Genomic DNA, 12,333 nt, shown 5'->3' with positions numbered 1-12,333 from the left:
GAACATGAGCAGGGGGAGGGGCAGAGGGAAAGGGAAAGAATCTCAAGCAGACTCCCCACTGAGGGCAGAGCTCTATGCAAGGCTTGATCTCAGGACCCTGAGATCATGACTTGAGCCTAAATCAAGAATCTGATGTTAAACTGAGCCACCCAGGCACCCTATGGTAAGCATATTCTTAATTTTTCTTTTTCTTTAAGCCTGTGTGTGATCTTGTGAAGAACATATGGCCGAATTTTGCACTTTATCCTATCTGGCCATCTTTGTGTTATAAATTGGCTACTGTAAGCCTCTCTACATTGTTGGGTTGCTTGTATGGTTGGATTTGTTTTTGCTTCCTTACTTTCTATTCATTCAACTTTTTAGGCATTTTAAGCAAGAATGCATATAACACTGGAAATGAGTTGCTTGCAAAATTGTGGCACCTCTTCCAATACTGATAGATTCTTGTTGCAGTCTTTTGGAATGCTCTTCAGTAGTTCTGAGGGGATTTATGGGGAGCTATTAGCTCTGAGGCCATCACTGATGAGAAGCTAGAGTCCAGAAGTCACTGAGGCCCCAATACATAGTGTTCCTCCCCAGGAGGCAGAAAAAGATCTCTGAAAAGTAATGGCAGAAGACACTTCATGTTACCATGATTTTCCTTGCCAGAAACAGCTCAAAAGGCATAAAAATGACTCATTTCTTACCGCAGACTTCCAGATGCAAAAATTTATTTAATTTCTAGAATATAATGCATGTCCAGAAACCCAGCTGCCATCAGGTCTGGCTTCCAAAATGGCAATTGAATGATCCAGTCATCATTGACCAACCTCTAGATTGAATTTTGTGAGTTTTTTTTTTCTTATTTCAATCCCCTCTTATTAATAATAATTATTTTATGTAGGCACTATTATTATTGTTGTTATTATTATTATTATTATTATTATTATTATATTTTATTTTTTAAAAAGGAAGAGTGCAAGCAGGGTTAGGGAGGGGCAGAGGGAGAGGGAGGGAGAGAATCCCAGGCAGACATAAAGCTGAGCACGAAGCCCAACATGGGCTGCATCTCATACTCCCAATATCATGACCTAGGCAGATATCAAGGGTCCAACACTTAAGTACAGAGCCACTTAGGTGCCCGGGAGCTATTATTTTTTACTTACCAATGGAGTCACTAATCCATTTGTTCCTCATTCCTTCATATACATCATAACTTTCTATTTACTAAAAAGTTAGATTTCCTTCTTTCTGACATAAATCCTTATGAGTTTCTGTTGTTTAAGTGTCTCTTCATCTGATAAAAGACTTCATTTCACCTTTATTATTGGAAGATAATTTTGCTAGACATACAATCCAATAATAAAGGGTATTTTCCCTCTAATATTGAGAGAATTGTTCAGGTATGTGATGGAGCCAGCTCACACTAGCTCATAAGGACCTGTTATCCACATCTGTACCCAATTCTGCATCCACTGATGTTACAATTCAGTTTGAAACTGGCTAAACTCAGTGCTTAATGAGAATCACAAATGCTACAGGACTTTTGCACTGCTGGGGGGGGCTAGTTTTAAACCCTCCCCAATCACTGTAGTCTTCTTTTGCTCTTACTGTTGAAAAGTTGGCTGGCTGTCTGACTTTGAAAGTGCTCTGGCCTTTCCCACCCTCAACACCCACAAGCTACTTTTAAGGTCTTATTTTTTATTTTGGTTCTTTGCAGTTTTATCATTTTGTGTCTGTTAGTGTATTTATTTTATTTTTTTAATTATTATTTTTTTCTTTTTTTATAAATTTATTTTTTATTGGTGTTCAATTTCCCAACATATAGAATAACACCCAGTGCTCATCCCATCAAGTGCCCCCCTCAGTGCCCATCACCCAGTCACCCCCACCCCCCGCCCACCTCCCCTTCCACCACCCCCAGTTCGTTTCTCAGAGTTAGGAGTCTTTCATGTTCTGTCTCCCTTTTTGATATTTCCCACTCATCTTTTCTCCTTTCACCTTTATTCCATTTCACTATTTTTTATATTCCCCAAATGAATGAGACCATATAATGTTTGTCCTTCTCCGATTGACTTATTTCACTCAGCATAATACCCTCCAGTTCCATCCAAGTCAAAGCAAATGGTGGGTATTTGTCCTTTTTAATGGCTGAATAATATATGTATACAATGGAATATTACTCAGTATATTTCTTTTAAAGTATCTTATTTGATGTGTTTCCTGTTCATATGTAATTTATTAGTTCTTATGTGTGAATGTATCTAGATCATATGTACAATTCACATGTATCCATGTGTTAATTCTCAGAAATTCTCAGCATGTCAAATCACTCTTCTTCTTTATGCTCTAAATCAAGGATGTACAAACATTTTGTTATAGTAGATACCCAGGCCAGGACAAACAAGTGTAATAAATATATTCCCTCAGTTTTCTTCAGCATCGTTAAAAGCATTTCACTGTGATATGAGAAAAAGTTGTTTGTTTTTTCTGTTTGTTTTTCATTTTCTTTCTGTAAGAGGAAGGGCCAGTTCACCTTTATAGAGGACAGTGACTTAGTACATAGTCTGTACCAGCCATAATGTTCCATAATATATGATATATTATATACATATATAATATGTCATGATGAGTATAACACTTTCTTTCCTGAGAATTCCCTTGATGCAGGGACTGGTCTATGAAAGTAACATATAATCATTGTCATTAAAAACTGGATTGTGGGTGTTCACTCTGGTATCATGGGACATTGATAGGCTTTTTCCTTTATTTATTTATTTATTTGAAAGAGAGAGAGAGAGAGAAGCCAGGTGATGGGCAGAGGGAGAAGGGGACTCCCCGCTGAACAGGGAGCAGGATGCAGGCAGGGCTCAATGCCGGGATTCTGGGATCATGGCCTGAGCTGAAGGCAGATGTTTAACTGACTGAGCCATCCAGATGCCTTGATGCTGACTTTTAAGGGAGATTTTTCAGCTTTGTTCTATTGTATCAATGGTTTTTCAGAGAAATTAACATTAAAAGGAAAAAAGAGAGAGTATGTGTTTAGGCAAGTCACTCTTTTGGACAATATCATCTGTAAAATAACTTTATTCTTAGGGTGCTTGGGTAGCTCTTTAGCTCAGATCCTGCCTCCAGGGTCCTGGATCAAGTCGCAGGTTAGGCTCCCTGCTCAAGGGAGGGCAGAGGAGGGAGGAGGAAGGGGCCTGCTTTCCCCCTTCCCTCTGCTGCTCTCTGGCTTTCTCCCTGTCAAATAAATAAATAAAACCTTTAAAAAAGAAAATAACTTCTTAATTATTTAGAAAACATAGAAGTGCATTCTTTAGAATTCAAATAGTGTGACTTTTCCGGGTGTTTCTAAGTCTCTGTCTGACTTGGCCTGGGTGGGCAAGAGAGCATGGACATTTAGACAAATTTAGGAATTCAAAACCTTTTAAACTTTTAAGAGAAAATGCCTGTTTTGGTTTTGGTTTTGGTTTAATATTTTTCTGGTCCTGGTTTTCCCTAATTTACTGTGCCAGAATATATCATTAAATTTGATTATAACATTAAAAAAAAGAACAACTATTTTTGGTAAAACTAACAATTAAAGGTGATGATGATGATGATGATGATGATGATGATGATGATGATTTTCCTGAGAAGACCTTCTTAACTGTACTACAGATTCAGGAAATAGCTACTTTTTACAATATGGAAACATGTTAAAGTTTAAGTGGAAAAAAATCATAGCACTGCCCTATACCATAGCTACCAGTTACTGAATAGATATTAGCATGAGACTTGCACTCAGGGCGTGCTTACAGGGTTGTCTATATACGCAGCCAGCATTGAGTAGTTCCTGTCTACTTGCCAGTTTGCAAGGCCATAGCTCACACCTGGCAGAGACATTATTTTTGTGCTCTGATGGCTGTTTGCTGACATAACTTCAAAGTTCAGTTGGTCTTAAGAAGCAATATAGAAATTGAAAGATACCTTCTCAACCTGCATAAAACCCAGCTAATCTAGAAATTGCAAGGCTAGCCATGGGCACTAGTAGATGCTTTTTTGGTCTATTAAAATGAAGTGAGTTTTGTGTCTATAAAGCAGGGTTCTTGAATTCTTCCAAATCCCTCAGTTTTGAACTTCAAGCATACTGTACAGGTGTCTTCAGTAACATCAGAGCCTTGTTGAATGAATGAATGCCCTGATTGTTGTTATGTTAAACTATTTCTCGAGCATCTTGTAGAAGATGAGTTAGGGCTGCCATTTTTAGAAAGCACAGCAGGATCTATGTATAAAAATGAAAGGTGCGTACTTCAAAGTACTCATTTGAGAAGACTGAATACACCCTGATTTTTTTTTATTTTGTACAGAGTTGGGCATCCCTTATGATTCAAATCTGGTAGAGTTGATATTAAACTTAGAAGCAAAATTAAAAAGTGAAAGATGCTCAGCTTTTTAGGGACAAAGTGACATATGTTTGGTTCTCTGTTGCAATTGCTGTCATGTGACCATGGGGAAGTTGTCCAATCTGTCTGTAGTTCCTCCTCAGTAAAATGAGGATCATTTAACTTACTTAATTCATTTAACTCATAGAGCTGTGTAAGGATTACATGAGACTATATAAAAAGCATTTATTATTTAAAACACACTCAATAAATGTTAGTTTAAGCAGCTTAAGATTGTGGAAACATAAAAAACTAATGTTTTGTTTTGTTTGAAGACTCTGGAAAGGCAACTGTAAAAGTAACTTCCAAGGAGACACACAAGTGTGTTCTAAATGAGCAGTTTTGAACCGGATGGGTCTCGAAGACATGAGTGTAATTCACCATCAAAGCTGTTTCAAGGGTATATCAAGCTCATAACAACTTAAACAGTGGTGATAGTAAAGAATATAACAGTTGGTGAAAGTGGAACATTCAGAGCGTAGGCTTTGCTTCAGGCACAGCTGGATTCAGAAGCTCAAATGTGACCATGATTTAGTGTTTGTCGATCTCTCTGCCTCTTGCTGTACTTATCACTCTGCTACCTTTCTGGGGGCTTCATTCTCAGGCAGAATTTTAAGAGTAACAAAGGTGGAATCAGCAACTCCAAGCTTAAATACTAGAATTTCAGCCTCTCTGATAGAAAGAAAGCCTTTGATTTCTTAAAATTTCCATGTACTGAGAATAAGGAAACTGAGGTACTCCTAGAAAGTTAGATGGATTGTGAGAAGGGAAAACAACAATAATCCAATAATGGCACTGCATTTTCTCAGTTGCATTTCTCCTCCTCCTCTTCTTCTCCTCCCCTTCTCTTCCTCCTTCTTCTTCCATTATTATTATTATTATTATTATTATTATTATTAATTATTATCATTAAGAGAGAGAAGGGGGTAAGGGCAGAAGGAGAGGGAGAAAAAAGTCTCAAGCGTGGTCCATGAGCCTGATGCAGGGCTGGATCTCACGATCCCTGAGATTGTGACCTGAGCTGAAATCAAGAGTCAGATGCCTAACTGACAAAGCCACCCAGGCACCCCCATACTCTGCTTCTTTGAGCAGGAGAGAGAGCTGGATGCAGTTACAGAGGACAGGCTAGAAGTTGCTCATAATTTTGGGACTGCATTCTGCTTGTAAGCATCAACAGTCCATATGTATCACAATAAAAAAGATAGAAGTTGAGAGATGCTCTTTTAAGAAATTCATGTTATCTTCCTTGGGACAAGTTTATAGCTTCCCAAGGGACTCCTTTGAGGAAGTTTTCACTTTGAAGAAAGTATTCATTCATTCATTCACTCATTCATTCATTCATTCTGAAAGCATAGGTTTCTTAAAAAATGTTTACTTAGTCTCTGTTCATTCCTAATTCTTCAGTAAATAAAAAGATTGCCAAACCATAACCTTTTCTGACTTCTGATAATGTGTGATTGTCTCCTACTATGCCCAGAAATTTCTTCAATGATATGTTTTTCGAGTAATAAGATATTTCAGATTCATTAATCTAATCTGATCTTCTCATGAAGTGAATGATGTGTTTTCAAGCATTCTGAAATACCAGCTTGCAGTAACCATGCCAATTTCTTAAATACACATACCTTGTCCTTCATATTTTGAAGATAGCCAACATTGAATTGCAATTGGGTTATAAAGGATTTGCTCCTGTTCTTTTAAAAACAACAAACTGCCTTTGTTCCCCATAGAGAATTTCAATAGATGATTTAGTTTCATCTCATGCAGACGGAATGTGTGTTATCTTCTGATTTAAAATGCAATTTTATTTTGTATTTGAAATGAATCACTTCATAATAGGAGCCTAGACCTACTCTTTGCTCTGTGCAGCTCTGCAAAAGTCATCTTCTTTGTTAAAGCGAAAGCACACTTTGAACAGCATGCCCCTTAGTTAACCATTCAATATAATCACTTACTTGCTCTGTCTAAACTAGTAGGTAATACATGAATGAAGACAATGCATCTAAGATGTTGTTTCCAAATGTGGACTATCCTCAGCTGGGAAGAGCTATTTCTAATCTACTTGAAAGAGGGATGACAGGGCACCTGAGTGGCTCAATTTGTTAAGCATTTGCCTCCAGCTCAGGTCATGAAACCCAGGGTCCTGGAATCAAGTCCCATATCAGGCTCCCTGCTCAGCAGAGAGCCTGCTTCTCCCTCTCCCTCTGCCCTCCTCATCTCTCTCTCTCTCTCTCTCTCTCTCTCTCTTTCTACTCCCCCCTCTCTGTCAAATAAATAAATAAAATATTTCTGAAAAATGAAAGAGGGTGGCCCTTCCAAGGAAGTGTCAAACTTTGTACATCTTTGCCTGCCTCTGATAGCAAAGGATGTTTCCTGTGGTCTACCAGAAGCATCATGACATGACTGTTATTGATACAAGTTCAATCAATTTTTATCATACAAAATATATTTAACAAATGGTCCCTATTCTAAAGATGCTTCTTAAAGTAATTATCTAAAGTAATTAAAAGTATTTTTCAAAGGAAAGTCATCAGGGTAAGTTTGGGAATATTAAAGTTTTTCAAAGTTTTGAAGTATTTCTTTTAGGCTATGGTAAGTACTAGGTTTTCTTCACTAATCAAATAATAATAATACCTGTATAATATTTATAGCATATTGATATTAAAAGTATAAGAATGAGTGGAAATTATTTGTGGTATTATTATTTAATAATATACTGCTCTGTGTTAGACCTAAGTTCCTATGTTAACTCATTTTTTAAAATTTTTCTCCAAACATCTCAGGAAGGTCAGTGCTGTTATATTGCTATTTCATAGGTGAGGAAACTAAGTCACAGAGGTTAAGTGACTTGCCCAATACCACTGACTTAACAAATGGTAGACTTGGTATTTAAAGTCAGACCCTGGGATGCCTGGGGGGCTCAGCGATTAAGCCCGTCTGCCTTAGGCTTAGGATGTGATCCTGGAGTCCCAGGATCCAGTCCCACATTGGGCTCCCTGCCTGGAGCCTGTTTCTCTCTCTCTGCCTGTGTCTCTGCCTCTGTCTCTCTCCCTGTCTCTCATGAATAAATAACTAAAATCTTAAAAAAATAAAATAAAGTCAGACCCTATGAGTCTGGGTTCCACGCTCCTGATCAGTTCTGTCATAATTTGTTTTTTTTTTTAAGGAATGACAGATATTCCAGACAATGTACACTTCCTTTTTTTCTGATGAGGACTCATGAATTAAAGCCTTGTGTCTTTAGCTGTAATGGGCTTAAAGGTAGAATGTAGGACCAGGTTTTAATCATGGGAACAGAGCAGCATATTTATTATAAGTCAGGCTTTGGAATCAGCCCTGAGTTCTGATCATAATGCCAGCACTAACTAGCTGACCTGTGCAAATTACTTAATTTCCTGAGCTTCACTATTTTCCATTAGAGATAGGCATACATTATTATACTTCCTGTTACTCTTTGAAAGATTAAGTTATAATGAAGATAAAGTGACTAGCATGATGACTGACCTATAAGAAAAGCTCAATAAATGTTTGCAATAATAGTAATGATGATGATGATGATGATGTAAGAAGCCACTTGATCTGAACCAACACCTTTTCTTTTGAAAATTGCACTAGACTCTAATATCTTCCAGATATAAAGGACGTCTTCCAGGGAAGGAAAAGGTGGCTATCCACTCCTTATATAACAAAACTTGCATTTCACTCTTCTTTCCTGTTCAGGGGGATCAATGAATAAGGTATTATATAACCTTGACTCTAACTGATGCTCAATAGCTAATTCTTAGTTTCTCATGAATACATCATAAAAGAGTTAAACCAGTACAAGCCTACCTGATATTATTTACATGTATATTTTCAAGAGTAAAGCTGCCTCTGATGGATTTTTAACCATGTGATAGTTGGTGAATCAACTATCTTAAAAGCATGGGATCCAGTGTGATTTTTAAAAATGTCAGTCACAGTGTCTACCCTTCTCCCACTCACAGAATAGGGGAATCATAGGGTTCCAAAGACTGGACCTGCATCTTATTTATGGCTTTACCTCCTTGCTATATCAGGAAGTATATACTGCATGCTCCATAACATTTAGTTAAGGAAAAACAGTGGATAATTATAAATATTAGAGTTCTAAGAAATGAAAGATCATTCTACTACAGATTAATGGGCTCAATGCCATATAGCTCAATTAGCTATAGTTTGATCTTAGATGAGGATCTCCGGGCTTTCTATACACTGTGTTTTTCCTTATAATGGTGCCTGGCAGTGGGGTGGACAATTAATGGGTTTGGAATCAGACAGTATTGGGGCTTAAATCCAACAACAGTCACTTACTAGCTGTGTCACCACTAACTTCACCACTTTGGCACTCAGTTTCCTCATCTGTAAAGTAATGGTAATACTTGCTGTATTGACGGATGATGAAGATAAGAGGTAATGCATGTAAAGTGTCTGGCACACAGTGGTATTTCAAAACAGCAGCTATTGTTAATAAGATCATACAGCCATCCTACCTATTGATTTTCTTCAGCTGGTATCTCTTTTCCTTGCCAATGGCACTGCTATTGATTTGTTTACCGTTGGCCTGAGGGACCTGGGACAATGTTATAAATGTCAGTGTTGACAGGGTAATGAAGTGAATGGGATCCTAGCTGAGTAATGAACTCTCCAGCAGCCCTTCGGTTACCCCTCCCCAGCTTAGTGGGCATGGAAGCACCGACCTGCTCAGAAGCTGGGACAGTAGAACAAACACACATTAGAATTCTAGATGTTTCCCCATGAAATGGAGAGAAAAATCAAGGTAGAAAGAATGTCATGTGGCCACTGGTTACTCAGTCTACTGGGGCTTTATTTTCAGAAGATGCTATTAACAATAAGTATTAAAACAGGTTAATACGGCATGAAGTTCATTTCCACTTATGCATGGTATTCTAGGAGGGATTTGATCTGAATCCCTGCATTTTCTTTCCATTTCACTTCCACAAGGATTATTCCCAAGTGATCAGTGGCAGGACTTGACATCTGTAGCTAATATACTAATGATCTCTACCTTTGGCTTAAGAAAGAGTCACATTGCCTGCTTTCCAGAGGAAAGGATAAATACATAAATCTTTCTACCTAGAAAATTTCTGGCTTAAGTTGATCCCTTAAGATGAATCATTGCCTTTTCTAATCTACCAACACTTGGCTATGTGATTTAGCTTTCCCATCTATTTCCTTGCTTTTTCCAAAATACTAATATAGATAATAAGCTTTGCATAGGCCATTCCATTATTAAAAGGTTAACATTATATAAATGTTTGGAATTGGGAAGATTACTCTCGAGTATTCCTTGTGGGTAATTAATTCAATGAACAGCTTTTGAGCACCCAATATGTATAAGGCAAGATTTTAAATCAAACTGAGACTACTTTAACAAGGTATAGCTTAGGGATCATTGTTACCCAAATGATAAAACACAAATTATGCAGATAGGATCCTTATTTAATGATTAAAATATGTGTTATTTTGATACATGTTTCTAGGATTCTTGAGGGAGAGACCATTTCCAGCCAGGATGATTCAGAGTATTGTCAAGGAAGAGATCGCCCTGACACTAGTGTTGAAGCACAGAGGTGGTCTCAATAGATGGAGAGCATTCTTGGAAGGACTGGTGTAAACCAAATAAGAGAGGGTGCTAGCAACAATAAATAGGCCATCTTCAGATGTTCTCCTTCATGATGAGGAGTAGGGTGCAATAAGGTGAATAAGAAGGTTCAGAAGACCTATGTTCTGCTGAGATGTTCAGACTTCATTATATAAATGGCAGAAGCCACTTAGGGGAACTCCCATTGTCAGAGCTACTAGTGTAACGCTCTTTTAAGGGTAACACGTAGGATGGAGAAAAGAGAGGGGGTGTGCAAGTTATGCTAATACTGTCCTTTGAGTAGGAAAGGACAAGAGCCTGGACCAAAGGATCGCAATTAGACTTGGGAGCATGTGCCGGGGAAGTTTATGAAGTAGAAATTGGGACACTTGGGTAATTCCCTGGGTAGTTGGTTAGAAAGGTATAAGGTGGACTAAAAGGGATGTAAGAGAATAGGATTAAGTTGCAGCTTTGGTCAGTCATTGCAGAGGGAAATCTGTCAGTTATGGGCAGGCCTGAGCTCATGTTTACTAACCTAAGGCAGGCCTTACAGTGGATTATAACGCTGATACGTTACACGCTTCCTTTAACCAGCACTCCAGACCTGCTCAACTGCTTCTGTATTTATGAAATCCCTCTTATCAAGGACAGGGCGAAGAGCCACAGAACAGATTGTATTGGGAAGTCTAGTTTGGACCCTTCAAATTTCTGTATTAGTGTGGTGTGTGGTGGTGATTTCTGTATTAGTCCGCTTCTACATGGGACATCTCTCCCCATCCTGAGTAGCTCACCATTCCCCTGGCTTGTATTTCTTATATGTGTATGTATCTGTTTTCCTGGGGGAAGACTGTGGTCTTTCAATGTGAGAACTTTTTGTTATCTGTATTCCTATCACTCCCATGTCACAGCACATGCCTTTGTGCCGTGTCTGTTCTCCATATGCATTTTACAATACACTCCTCTTGGCTAGTGTATTACAGATAGAAAGTCTGTTCTCAGGGCAGGAGGAAAACTCCTGCGTCAGTATTCCTGATTTTATAATCCATGCTAGGGTGAACAACCATTCCAGTCTGTGGGAGACTGGGGGGTTTCCAAGGACAAGGAATTATCAGTGCTAGAACTGAAACAATCCTGGACAACACTGAGCAATTAGTCACTCTGCACCATGCTTAGTTGAGAGGTTTTGAATAGTTTGGAGGAACTAGGCTCAGAGCTTTGGATGCCAGCTGAACAATCAGGTCTCCTGTTATTCATAGTCACAGCAAAGCCCAGCAGTCACTAACCCAGCAGGCTGACCCAGGTGAGGTTGGAAAAGGAGTGAGAAAGAACCAATCAGCATATTGACTAGCACTTCCCAGGCCCCTGCTGCGGTGCAGATCTTGGCAACTTTGTGTGCAGAGATGACTGGAGAAAGGTGTGAGGTTGCTTCTGCCCTTGCAAATCCAGTGGGCTCAGTGGAGACATGAAAGTGCATGCAAGCAGTAATCACACAACAATTAATCTCTAACTCTCAAAAATTGGATTGTTAGGGTATTAAAGGCCCAGGGAAAGGAATCGGAAGTAGAGCATTGGTAGCCAGGATACTGTCCCCCTACTGATTCTGGGTGGGGGTGAGGGGGTCGGGCCCTTGTTTTTGAACATATCATTTCTAGCTATGCTGAGCAGTGGGGTCTTTCCATTAGAGGTACTTTGTAAACCGATGAGTGTCAAATGCACATAGCATGAGTTGCTCTCCATCTCTGAACAGGAAAACTCATCTGCATCTTCCATTCCAGCAAGGGGTCACATTATCTTGGGGCCGGTGGGGGTTACTTTGGCATGTTATGGATGTTGGGGGCCTTGGTTATTGGTAGAGTGATTCTCTTGAGGACTGAGTGGATTTTTTTATACACGGGAAGCTTAGCTCTTGCAGATTAATATTAGGTTTCAAAATAGAGTTATCTTTCCTTATCCCTCTGAGTATATTGGTCTCCTTGTTTATGTGTAAATGTAGGGGTGTCCCTGTGTTCTGCTTATTTCTGCATACTTTGTCCCAAGTTATTTTCTGTTATGTCATTTGATCTCCCTCACTTTGATTAAAGGGTTTTCTTAGAGTTCTAGTGATCCCAATCTTTTTGCCTGTAATGAATAATGAATTGGTGAGCATGTGTTGATTGGGAGCTACACTGAAGGGTATGGCTGGGCCTTTAATTAGAGAAAATCCAATTGCATCTCAGGTCATTCTTCTTGGGATAACAATATTTCTTAGGAAAGATTTTTCCAGTCTCCTCTTGAACAGAGGGTGGTTCTGAAAGTCATGATGGC

The 12,333-nt window shown here is 38.8% G+C and overlaps 1 protein-coding gene across 1 annotated transcript in view; it reads left to right on the top strand.

Moving 5' to 3' along the window:
- CNTNAP5 (contactin associated protein family member 5) overlaps nucleotides 1–12,333 on the top strand; it is a 785,909-nt gene that overhangs the window by 749,103 nt on the left and 24,473 nt on the right.

The sequence above is a fragment of the Canis lupus genome, chromosome 19, assembly GCF_011100685.1.
Source record: "Canis lupus familiaris isolate Mischka breed German Shepherd chromosome 19, alternate assembly UU_Cfam_GSD_1.0, whole genome shotgun sequence".
NCBI classification, from domain to species: domain Eukaryota; kingdom Metazoa; phylum Chordata; class Mammalia; order Carnivora; family Canidae; genus Canis; species Canis lupus.
Note: the sequence above shows the minus strand (reverse complement) of the source record. Positions and strands in the feature narration are given on the sequence as shown.